The 12,814-nt window shown below is 28.8% G+C and overlaps 2 protein-coding genes across 2 annotated transcripts in view; one reads left to right on the forward strand and one right to left on the reverse strand.

Annotated features, from left to right (window-relative positions):
* Positions 1–12,814, forward strand: part of LOC142324884 (molecular chaperone MKKS-like) — a 268,322-nt gene that overhangs the window by 112,968 nt on the left and 142,540 nt on the right. The gene's annotated exons all lie outside the window — the stretch shown is intronic.
* LOC142324885 (cyclin-dependent kinase-like 4) overlaps positions 1–12,814 on the reverse strand; it is an 87,504-nt gene that overhangs the window by 74,006 nt on the left and 684 nt on the right. The window lies entirely within an intron of this gene.

Consider the following 12,814-nt stretch of genomic DNA (forward strand, 5'->3'; position numbering starts at 1 on the left):
ATTTTCAAAGGGCGTCGTCTAACACAATAAACGAACTGTGTTCCTGAAGAGGCAACAATCGCTAAATCATGATAGTTTGCTGTAGATTTAGATTAAAAAATCCAGAGACCGCCATTGACCAATCCGGTTATCACTGCAAAGTGCGTAATTATGAAACGCCTACCCTTACCCGATGAAGCCTTATCACCGGTTGATAAGCAACACAGAAAGGCTTCTTTTGAAGAATTCAGTTTTATATTTCCAAACGAAATTTTTCGTGTGGCCTTTGTTGATCCATGCTTCATCCATATAATATAGTATATTCTACAGCCTTTTTACTTCATTTTGTTTATTTCAGTGAGTTAATGTCTTCGCTATATAATGATATCATCCCTGACAATTAAAGCAATTTCCCGGCCCCGTTTTTCGTATTTAAAATTCATACTATTTAACAATTTGTAAAAAGTTGCTCTTCGGAAATTTGGTAGATCGTTATAGCCATTTACGATTCGAAACACTTTGTGTATTGTAAGCAGTTCGTTTCGAAAATAAAATTCGTATACATCTTACAAATCGCGTTTTTATCGAAATCGTCAACTTTTTCTTCAGTCAACCTGCGGGGTTTTGTTTTCTTAGGAGACTATGATTCATTAGCAGACTTATGTTCCCGGATCACATGGTACACTGAAGCAACACAATTTCCACTTAAGTTGGCAGTTTTATTAAAGACATCGAAATCAGTGCCGTTGGATTACTCTGCAATTCGGTTTTTTACGCATTTAGAATGATGTGTTTTTCCGCGGTCATATCAATAATCGTGCACTATTATGATTCGGTATCAAACATGATGTCAAAATAATGTGGTGTAGGTTGTCAAAGCTGAATTGGCACAGATCTGATGAACAGCTAACTGTATATCTTGCTGCCTAACGAGCACGGGTTTATTATATACTCGATTAAAGACAGTATGTATACAGTAGGACTATTATCTATTTTCAATCAATGAACAAATTCACGTCTTGTATTTATTAGTTTTTGTTACTTATTTAATCCTGAGTTTATATATTATTAAATTAACCATTTATTTCTTTATTAGATAGTGAAATAGATATATTATGCAATATTATGCAGATTAATCGGCTGTTAGTGTTTAGGCCTAAATGTATTTATTTATAGTTTTATAATTGTATAAAATATCTAAGCCAAACACGCAAAAGATTGATGTCTACTGTTTATGCTACGCTCTTCGCCCTTTGTTCTGGGGGTGGCGAACAAGCGTGCGCTAGCCTAGGCTATGAGTCATACGTAAGAAAACTGTCTTTATTCAGGTTTGTGTAAATAATAACCGTAGGATGTGTCATTCTAAACATTCAAACGAAACATTAAATCTCTATTTATACAAACCGTTCCTGATTCATTCAGAAATTAACTTGTTTTTGAAAAATGATTCCGTTCTAATTTATACTCTGTTTTTAGTTAAAACATGTCCAGTTAATTGTATGTATCCAAAGAGTATAAGGTTATCGTCCGATTATAGCGTTCTTTGCGTTTCAATTCTTGAAGGTAGTTGAAGTCTGAAGTGAAATTTTAAAAGTAATTTATTCGCGTTAAATTACTAAATTTTTGTCGGCTCTATTCTTATGGTAGTGATTTTATTATTTTGCATGTTATGTTTAATTTACGTAGAAACGGCATTCACCGCCAAGGGAAAGAAATTATACACAACGTTTTTAATTACATGGCAAGAGAAGCTGCAGTTCGAATGTTTGTTAGTGACCCCAAAAAAGTTGTAGAACGTGTTGCGTCTGACACAGGAGTCTCAAAAAGAACAGTTTAACGAATTACTGATGAAATAGCTTCGTAAAAAATTCATTTCTCTTGCAAAGGAATGGAGTGCTTATGTTTGCACCCCACTCTTTAGGCCATTCATCACGTACATGAAAAAATTGTCAAAAACATCAAATTTTTAATTTGAAGCTATGACTTTCACATATTCTTACACATCGCCACCAAAGCTTGTCAAATCCATTCTGAGTTAACGTCCTAAAATTACTTTTTACTTTTTAGTGCGTTTAATTTAAGAGTGGTGTTTTAACAATTTTTTAAATATTTTTTATTTTCTACATTTTAGTGAATTTATTATAAAAGTGATATTTAAAAAGTTTTTTTTGTGTATTTTTTATTTTCTACTTTTTAGTCTTCATAAGTTTATACTTTAGAACTACTCTAGCGCACAGGTTTGATCGTATTTAGCGAAAGATCGGATCGGTACGTTTTATCGTGAGTGCAGTCAAAACATAGGGCTAAACGATTTAATTTCCGGATAACCAAGATCCGGTCGATCAAGAGTGTAAGTGATGTGTTAAACAGTTAGAACTCGTTAGAACAGTTTGAATCGTGAAAATCGGACGAGCGGTTGCCGAGATATTACTGTGGCATCCCGTGGCATCCCCATCACAATTTCCGAACGGCGTCCCGGGGGGACTTGAAAATATTGTCACCTGACGGGTAACATTGCGCGCAGATATGCGAGAGTAAGGAATAATATTATTCCTTACTGTCTAACGTCAAAGTTAACTAAATACACTATAGATAAGTGAATTTTGGAAAGTACATTATTTTTATAACTTAGGGGCCCAATAAGAAAGCATTTTGGAAAACAACGTCTATAAAGGAGTGAAAAGGGAACCATTATTTTATGAAAATTTTATATCTCAGGAACCGACGGTATTACAATCGTAAAAATCAGTATTTAAAAACAATTTAACATGTTTTTTAAAGTTTATCAAAAATTCAGTTTGGGATGGCAAAAGGGCACAAACGTTTTCGTGAAACTTTAAGAAGCCGAAGATGTTACAGCCGTGAAAATTGATATTTAGACTTTTTTTTGGAAACAAAAGGCACATATTTCACCATTTTTCAAAAATTCAATGTAAGGGAGCAAGGGGGCTGACAAAAGTTTTATTTGAAATTCTAAATCTCATCAATACGTAATGAATAATGATTTTATTCTAAGAGACGACTCCGGTTTACTTTCTCTATCGTTTTATCATTCAAATTCCATAGGAAATATTGTTATTTTGTTGATAAACTAAGATTTAGAGACCAGTTTAATCCTAAAAAGACTAATTTTCCAATACATTCACTAAGAATTTAAAAAAAAATTAATAATTTTTTATAACCCTTTTCTACGTACAATTCCAAATCCTCGAGAGCAAAGTCGTGGACAACAGCTAGTAAATTAAAATGTACAGTTTTAGTTTATATTTTGTCCTAATTTTCACCTAATCCCTTTAGTTTTATGTGCAGCTCAGTTTGTTAAATGTCCTACAAAATCAGTAAGATTTGCTGTTTACAGAACTTTTGATAAATAAAAGTTATAAGGGATAATATTGCAAGGGATAACCTAACGTTATAAGGGATGTAATAAGGTTACAAGGAAGTAATTTTAGCTAAATTAATGGAGCTAAATTTAATTAATTGAGTAAAAATATTACTAAGTTGTAGAATTATAAGTTTATTTCTACTGCACAAAAATCAATTAAATTATCCAGATTCGTCCAGCGAATTGTAAATTAATTTAGAACCGCTAACACACGTTCTCGTTTGTACATTTTTACATCCAGTTTTCTTTTATGCTTTTTTTAAAAATATAATTCGCATAAAGTTGAGGGTAAAAGTTGTGTCATTTAGAGTAGCTGAAATAATTTTGATTATGTTTGTTACTTTGTTCTCATAATTACCTATTGGTTGACAAAGATTCTTAGGATTATACTTTAAGAACATTATAATAATAGACCATTAAGGTACAAAATTCTGAGGAGTTAGATTAAGCCTCCTGCTAAGTCCATATCAAGGGTGAGAATGTATGGCGTTGGTACAAGATATAATTTAGATTGTATGTAAGGACTGTCCGGGTACTTATTCTGTCCGGTGACAGCAAAATAAGGTTAAAAAAGTTAGTTACTAATCGGTTAAAGCCCGGTCTCTCTTAATTTTTGCAAAAATACAAAATACCGTACGAAAGTTTCTGTCGGATTAAAACAAAACTGTATTAGATGACTGTGAAAGTAACGTCCCTCCTTTTAATTTCGCGACTTTCTAATAATGATATGAATAACAAAGTTCATAGCAGTTTGGATTGAGGTTTGTTGTATTTATATATAAAACTTTTAATATTTCTATATTATAAATGCTAGGAAATCGTTATTTGATAGAAATATGGATATTGTTATAGAAACAATAGGAATTATTCTAGAATTATATTTAAAAAAATTAATGTAATAATCCATCTTACAGTTATTTAAATAATATCATGCAACGGGTTATTTATATTCCTTTATCACATATATCTACAATGTATAATAAAATTTTATATAAGCCAAAATAAGAAAAAAAGCAAAACAAAAAAACCATTGAATCTATTACTGAATTGACGTCACGTGAATAAATTATTTAAAAGAATTCCGTAAAAGTAATGATTAAAAGGAATTTAAGCAAATAATAATTTAAGTTTTTTTAAATAATAAAAACCGAGTCATACAATCTTTCAACTAAAGAATAATCTAGTCCGCCTACGTTTATTTTTTTATTATTTACCTAAATAAATATTTATAATATCAGTTAACTTTTTTGTTATTTACACAAATTTAAAAAAAATAAAAATCTTTATACGAGTAAATTTGCTATTATTTAATTATAAATTATTAATTGTTTTCAATGTGTATTAATTAAACATTTTAAATATTAATTAATTAATCATTGTTTTGAGTAATTTAACTTTGGTGTAGAAGTTTTTATTTTTTTCATTTAAAAAAAATACTTTTTAAAAGTTGTTAAAAACAATATTTTAACTAAACTATTTACTGTAAAAAAAAAAAACGAGTAAGCACTTGTTTAAAAGGTAAAAATTCGTTTTCACAACTTTTGCATAATCATTCTTAAATTCAATCCATTCAGTTCTCAAAATTGTTCTTTTTTATTATAAAAGAATAGACATCAACAGCTATTGTCATTAGCCCGGTGGAATTGGTAATGTATGAAAAGACGCCAAACCTGACTGGGATACCAACCCGTGATCTCTGCACGAAATGCCGAGACGCTACCTGCTCGGTCAAAATGCTTTGTATCTACATTCATTTTAATTTAAAATACCTTTAACTTTAGGAAATAGTACATAAATATTTTTAGAGAAGTTTCTTAGAATCTCTTATCCAACCAAGAAAATAAATTTTGGTCTTACTCAAAATATGTTCCAATATAACTCAAAAGTTATTTATTTAATTTTTCTACAATTAAAAAAAATCTGATGCGGACAGCACATGAAGTAAAGGAAATATTATGATCACGAAAACTTTCGGTTTTCAGATTTTAACGGAAATATCCATTTTGACCATCCCTGAATCCATTTTTACTAGTTTCGGCGTAATTTCTGTACGTACGTATGTATGTATCTCGCATAACTCAAAAACGATTAGACGTAGGATGTTGAAATTATAGTACCCATACTATTTTCACGTCAACAGTATTTAAATAAAATAGTCAATAATTTTACTGTTTGACAAAGCTTTTTGTTGACAGAAAATAAAAGCGATACTTTTCTAAATGCAGAGGTCGCCTTTTAAGTTTTTACAAACTACCACTAGATGTGCTACTGAGATGTGACATTATTATTGGGGTAAAATTTGTCTCTTTTACTTCCTTGAACGAAGTAAAGAAAGTATTTTGATCGCGAAAAATGTCAGATTTCAGCGGAAATATCCATTTTGACTAATTTCGGCGTGACATCTGTATGTACGTATGCGCAAATGTAGCTCGCATAATTAAAAAACGATTAGCCATAGAATGTTGTAATTTTGGATTTAGTACTGCTGTAACATCTATTTGTGCACCTCCACTACTCATCGACTGAACCAAAAGTCTCCAAAAAAGCACAAAATCCAAAAAAAATTGGATGGATTTTTGACTTTTTTGATTCTTAACTGCAGTAATAAGCCGTCATTGAGAACTTTTCAACGATATATCATAAGTAGTACTTATTTTCATTGGTTCCAGTGTTATAGCCAAATAAAATTTTAATTAATCAAGTATTTGGATCTTACAAGGGGAAGGCACATTGCTTCGAATCAAACTTCATCTCCTTCTTTTTTAAAATTTAAATATATTGATTTATTAATAATTATTAACCTCTGATTGTAAAAAAAAAAATAATATAAATAATAATAAATAACAACAATAAAAAGAAAAAAATATGAATAAATATCAGAAGTTATTGATGAAATAAAATTTTATGTACTTTTCATTTTAAAAAGGGCATATGTATTCTAGGCGTACAAGAAAGTTAGGTGATATCCACATCAAATTTTTTCTGTGTGTGTATGTGCGTATGTGTTTAAAATTTTTAATTCAGTGTGAATAAAGTTTAGAATAAATTGTATATTTTTTTTCTTTTTTTATAAACAAACAATAAAATAAAATATAATATTACAGAGAATACAAGATATTTCTGAAATCAAAGTTTAAATTTTATTAGCTTATAAGGGAACTATACAAAAAGAATTATGTTCAGAATAATAGACTATTAGTGTTGTTGTTCTTTCGTAATTTTCGTGGTAGAATGAAAAAAAAATACAGAAACATAAACGAAATATTGTACTATTTCACAATGTAGTTTTTCATTCAGTCAGTAGTAATTTTATACAATTTGCGATATAAAAATATATGATAAAATGCTTTTAAAGAGTGACAACCTTTATTTTGTAAATTACTTCCAATCACTTACCTGTAATATAATTGATTAATTTTTGAGTTTTTCCGATAAATTGTTACAAATGTTTTTTCTAACTATATGTTGTTTTATGTCTTCTTATACTTAATATCTAGGAAGTAAATTTAATCTTTTTTTAAATTCCACTTAATTTATTGTCGAATAGAAAGGCTAAAAATATTATTTGATTAAACTGAGCGACAAGTACAAACACATTATTTGGATAATAGGTTTAATCTGAATAATTTTAGCAGCTATGATATGAAAGTCGGGCGATTGGTATAAAATCTTACAACCAGGGGGGGTTTTTGAGAAGGAAAAGGTAACTACTATATCGATAGGTTTACTTGGTGCCTTACGGGATGAGTCTACAGTCACTTTTTCCTGCTCTTATGGGCCTTTACCGCGGGTAGTATCCCTTAATTTTATAATAAACTTCAGAAATTATATTTGAATGAATCTGAAAATTCTCCGACCAATTAATTGTTCCAACACAGCTGGTATCTTAAACGCGTATCGCTAAGAAGTATTTAAAAATCAGTAGATTTTAATACAATATTTGTGTATGTGTGTATATATAAACACACAAATATTATATTCTTGTTTGCAAACACGAGGCGATAATAATACATATGGTTTCTCATAAACAAACACAGCAATTTTAGGATGTTATGTACTGAGTGGGAATAAAAAATATTTTTATCAATGTAGTCCGGAAAAACACTTCGTTTTCGAATTAAGACTACCAAAAATTTACTTTAATTTCTGTTCCAACAATAAAATAAAGGTACACTGAACTTTACTGCTATTCTCTAAACATTAATTGTAGTTTTCATATGGTTTATGATCCAAAATAATATTGATCCTAGAACTGTATTTCTAACGGATTTCGATAAAACTTTTGTTAAACCCAAAAAATTGGGGTCAAAACACGCAATTTTTAGGTTTGATGTTATTTTCATTATTAAATTATAAATTAACAGATATAAAATTAACATTTTGTAGAGAATTAAATTCAAGAAAGTTTGTAAAAGTAAAATCATAGAAGCTAATAAAAATTTAAAAATTTATTTTCTTAAAAAAAAACACACAAACCCAACCATGACAAAAAATGAAATTGTAAACCAAACCATAGGTATTTTACATAAAAGTACAAAACATAAATACGTAGACCTATCCTCTACGGGTAATCAATTAAACACTAATTCAAAACACCGTTATATATATACGTACTAGCGTTTCCCCATCACGGCTGACGGTTTCGCCCGTAATATCAATGCGGCTTCACCCACAGTATATTTTAATAGCAAATTTATTTATTTATAAATAAAAATTATTTAATTAAAAATATTGTTTTTCGATTTTCGTTAAATCCTTATATAACGGTAAATAAAAATTTTAATTCAAAATATAAAAAGAATGTACGATAAACGACGAATTGTGCTTAAATAAACGCTTAAATAAAGAAAAACAAAAAAAGGAAAATAAGAAAATTACACAATCTTTGTTAGATCAAAACATCTTATTAATGAATTGAAATAATCCATTATAAACTGATAAGCAAATCCCCAATAATGATGAAGAAAAAATGTATTACAATCCCCAATCTAGCATCACCGTCGCAATATGGTTACTTGCGTTTTCCGTCGCGGTCAGGGGATATTTAGCCGGTCATGGGACGCTTCCCGTCTAGCCATAGGGTTCTGCCCTGTGGATCCCGCTGTGTTTATTAAACTCATGCTTACGAGAATAATAATGATAAACAAAAATTAAAGCCTCAGCAATTTATCAAGACTATCCTTATATTGTAATTTATTCAGTGCAACAATTTGGTCAGTACAGGAACGGAAACTTTGAGTAAATGTAGGTTTCAAAATAGTCGTCCTCGATTTTAAAACTATTATAATTGGTTACCCGTCCTTCGTACCGGTAAAAATGTGTCTTGTCAGATTTTTAGGATTATCCTACAAACACTATTAGGAGGTGACTGCACTTCATTTTCATTGCTTTTTTTTAAATTTTTAATTACTTTTATTTCATTTTTTCAGTCAAGTAACTGAAGGTAAGTGCAGCCAGTCGCGTCGAACCACGTAAAAAATCAAATTGGTTTTTAGATATTTACATGAAAATTACGCACACCAAAAATCATGCTGATGTCTTAATTCGTTACCAAGAAATTAAACAAAAATAGTAAAATTTAATGTTACCACATTTTAACTCTTTAAAACTGGAATTTCAGGAAATCCTTTCATTAAAGTGCACCTACATCGTAAGAAGAGCGTGCACACAAATTTTCATCAATTTATATTCAATAGTTTTGACTGGGCGTTGATTATGAGGAAGATACCATAAACAACGAATTGTTGCTCAACGCTTAAATAAATAAAAACAAAAAAATTGATATGGATACCTCATGACTTCCTTGTACGCCTATTAAATTATATACACACATTTTTTTAAAGTGAAGAAGTACATAAAATTTTATTTCATTAATAACTTATGATATTTTCTCGTAATTGATTTATTATTATTTATCATAAAATTTTTTTTTACAATCAGAGGTTAATAATTATTAATCAAAGTACAGTGTATTTAAATTAAAAAAAAGTTAAAAAAAAGGAGATTAAGTCTGATTAGAATCGATGGGATTTTCCCTTGTAAGATCCAAATATTTCATTAATTAAAATTTTATTTGGCTCTTTAACTCTGGAACCAATTAAAATAAGTACCATTTATGATATATCGTTGAAAAGCTCTCAATGAGGGTTTATTACTGCAGTTAAGAAAAAGTCCAAAATCCAATTCTTTTTGGATTTTCTGCTTATTTGGTGATTTTTGGCTCAGTCGATTGCAATCAAAAGAAATGGTGCACAACTAGATAGATGTTACAGCCGTTCTAAATCCAAAATTTGAACATCCCATGGCTAATTTTTTTTAATTATGCGAGATGCGTACATACAGACGTCACGCCGAAACTAGTCAAGTGGATTTAGGGGAAGTCAAAATGGATGTTTCCGTTGAAATATGAAACCGGAATTTTTCGCGATCACAATACTTCCTTTACTTTGTATAAGGAAGTAAAAAAGGAAGATAAGAAAATTGAACAATCTTTGTCAGACCGGTCCATTTTATTAATGTATTAAATAATTCAATATAAACATAAGCAAAAGCCTAATAAAAAAAAAAAATGTATTATAATTCCTCAATCTACTACAATCGCGGCTTCACCCGCGAATTGTGTTGTAATATACAACTGAAATATATTTTATCTATATTGTATGCGTTTGTTTAATATTTTGTCAAATTTTGTTAGTAAATTTCGTATTGCCATAATCTGTTTCAAATCTGCTAAGTGCAAATTTTGGTTAATATCTTTACATGTGTCTCCTTTCTATATGAGGTGATTAGGATTTGTATTCCTTGTATCTCTAAGCGACTGTCCATTCCGGTTGTTCGATGTAGTATTTAGAGCAATTACTGAAGTGTAATTTGTGTACTTTTGGGTCTTCTGTTAATCAGTACATATTTTTTAAATCTGTTCTATGTCCTTTTGTACATTACTTTTAATTTTGAATGCGATACAAATTCTTTTAACAGTAACAGTTGTAAGAAAACTGCATGTTGTATTTTGGATGAGTGCGTCAATTGAGAAGGTTTTTATAATTTAAAAAATGTGCTTATCTATTTTTGGATGTGATAAATTCAAGAAATTTTAAATGATTTTTGGTGTTCTGCAGAGAAAATAAGTTGTAGATTATTACAAAATGCATAAAGATTTTAGTATATATATATATATATATATATTATAGTACAATTATCGTTGAACAGTATGACGAAACGCGATGTTAATTAAAAATTATTAGGTGTAAATAATTCAATTAAAAAGACCGCAAAACATTTAAATAATACTAAATTTTCAAAGAATCAAGCTTGATAAAAATAAAATATTAAACTAAGAAATATCACGTAAATTGAATATATTATTTTAAGAAATTTTCTAATCTTTTTTAGATGAGCCCCATTAACTCCACTATTAATGATGGTGACGTTAATTAGATCCGAAAATTCTTATGGAAAAAAACACCTCACCATTTTCAAATGAATTTTTTAATATTTAATAATTTGCCTATATTATACCTGGTTTGTGTTTCTTCGTTATGCATTAAGATAGTTTTTCGAAGTCGTTACAACCAGAATATAAGAGATGGATTGTCGGCTAATACTTAGGCCGTCTGACTAATAATAACATTTATTGTTATACGTTAAGTTTTGTTATTGATCTTTTTTTATTTTCATAATGTGTTCCAGGTGAAAAATAAGCTACTCTCCTCCCGGCCTAGTGAGATGATAATTATATTTATGATATTTAAGTAAAGTGTAGTCGTGTACAGACTCAATCCGACCATTACTGAGATGTGTGTTTAATTGAACCCCAACCATCAACTTACACCGATATCACTGTCTAGTTTCAAATCCGTATAAAAACAACCATTTTTACTAGGATTTTTACCTGAGAATCTTCGATTTCAAAAATCATCTGTTAAACAAGTGATTTGCGACAACGAGTTTTATCACTAGACCTAGACTAGGTGGACTATTTGTTTTTATTAAAGTTTCGGTTACATGTTCTGTTATATCAATGGTGGTTTCATGTACAGATCGATTATATCGAAAGATATTACTTAAACCTCACAACCGTCATAATCTATTTTACTTGATGTTTATCAACGAATATATACGTAATTTATTAATCCGGCGCGATTAAACTTGTTAAACCGCAATATTCATGAATATAAATATAACTAAACTTGTGTGTGTGTGAATATATATATATAAATGAAACAACTCAAAAAATAAAAAATAAAAAGAACCTTGAAACTAGATTAAAATAAATGATGACTAAAATATTATGTTTAGAACTATAAAATAGTAAATATTAATATAACTAGATGAATGAAGCCGTATTTGATGAAAATTCATCATAAGAAAAAGAAGACAAAATAATTTTTTTTGTGAAAGACTGTTTAATAGATGTTGTTTTTATTATCTTTTTTAATAAAGGTAAGAAGGATTGTTTTACATTAAACCCACAATTTCTATTATGCCCTAAATGACAAGTGCTGCAGCCTTTGAAAACGAAGGTTTTTATTTCATTATTATTACCTTATTTGTCATCTACTTCATATCGCTTCATCAGATTTTCACCTTTTCTTTCTTTAAAATATTTTTCATCGTATTAACTTTTGTTTGATGACAGATACACCAGCAGACAGATACAAAGCATTTAGCCTACTTTCTATTCGTAATACAATTAACCATTAAAATATTTAATATTATTGTTTTTATGCTATATATTATTTTATTTTAGCTGCTAATACAAAGTTCCGATTCTATTTTAAACTGTTAAATAATATAATCTATTAAGTTTTGTAAAAATACAGTAACAAATAATTTTTTTAAATTCATTTGATTAAATATAATTTCAATTTATTTATTTTTTAAACGGATTTTTACATTCTCTAATTAACTCCCTCTCTATTCTTCAGGTTTGCATGATTTCTGCTTCTTATTTTTATGTAAATACCTTAATTAAAACCAACGGTAAAATAGTTTTGCATGCGGGATTCGATTAAAGAATAAATGAAACAACTTTTGATATTACGTCCTTGTTTCTTTATAATATATGTATGTATTACAAACGTACAAAGAAAAAAAACTTTTTTTATTATTAATAAATTTCGTTGTTTAACTGGTAACCTAAAGTTTATTTATTAACCTAAAGTTTATTTATTGAAGATAGGATATTCTTTTTTCTGTAACACGCATAAAGAAATTCCAGTTGGGTTATCAGAATTGTTGTCGATTAACTATTATACAACTGTTCTATGTTGCTGAGGACTCACCTTTGAGTTTTAAGTGAATTTAAATGCCCTTACTACAGTTTTTTAAAAATCTACTTATATCCTATAATAAAAAATATTTTAATACCGAAAAAAAATTTTTTAATTTAAAAATGGATTGTATTATTTCTATAACAACATTTATAAAAATTGAAATCATTTTAAGAAA

Source organism: Lycorma delicatula, chromosome 5, assembly GCF_047948215.1.
Source record: "Lycorma delicatula isolate Av1 chromosome 5, ASM4794821v1, whole genome shotgun sequence".
Classification (NCBI taxonomy): domain Eukaryota; kingdom Metazoa; phylum Arthropoda; class Insecta; order Hemiptera; family Fulgoridae; genus Lycorma; species Lycorma delicatula.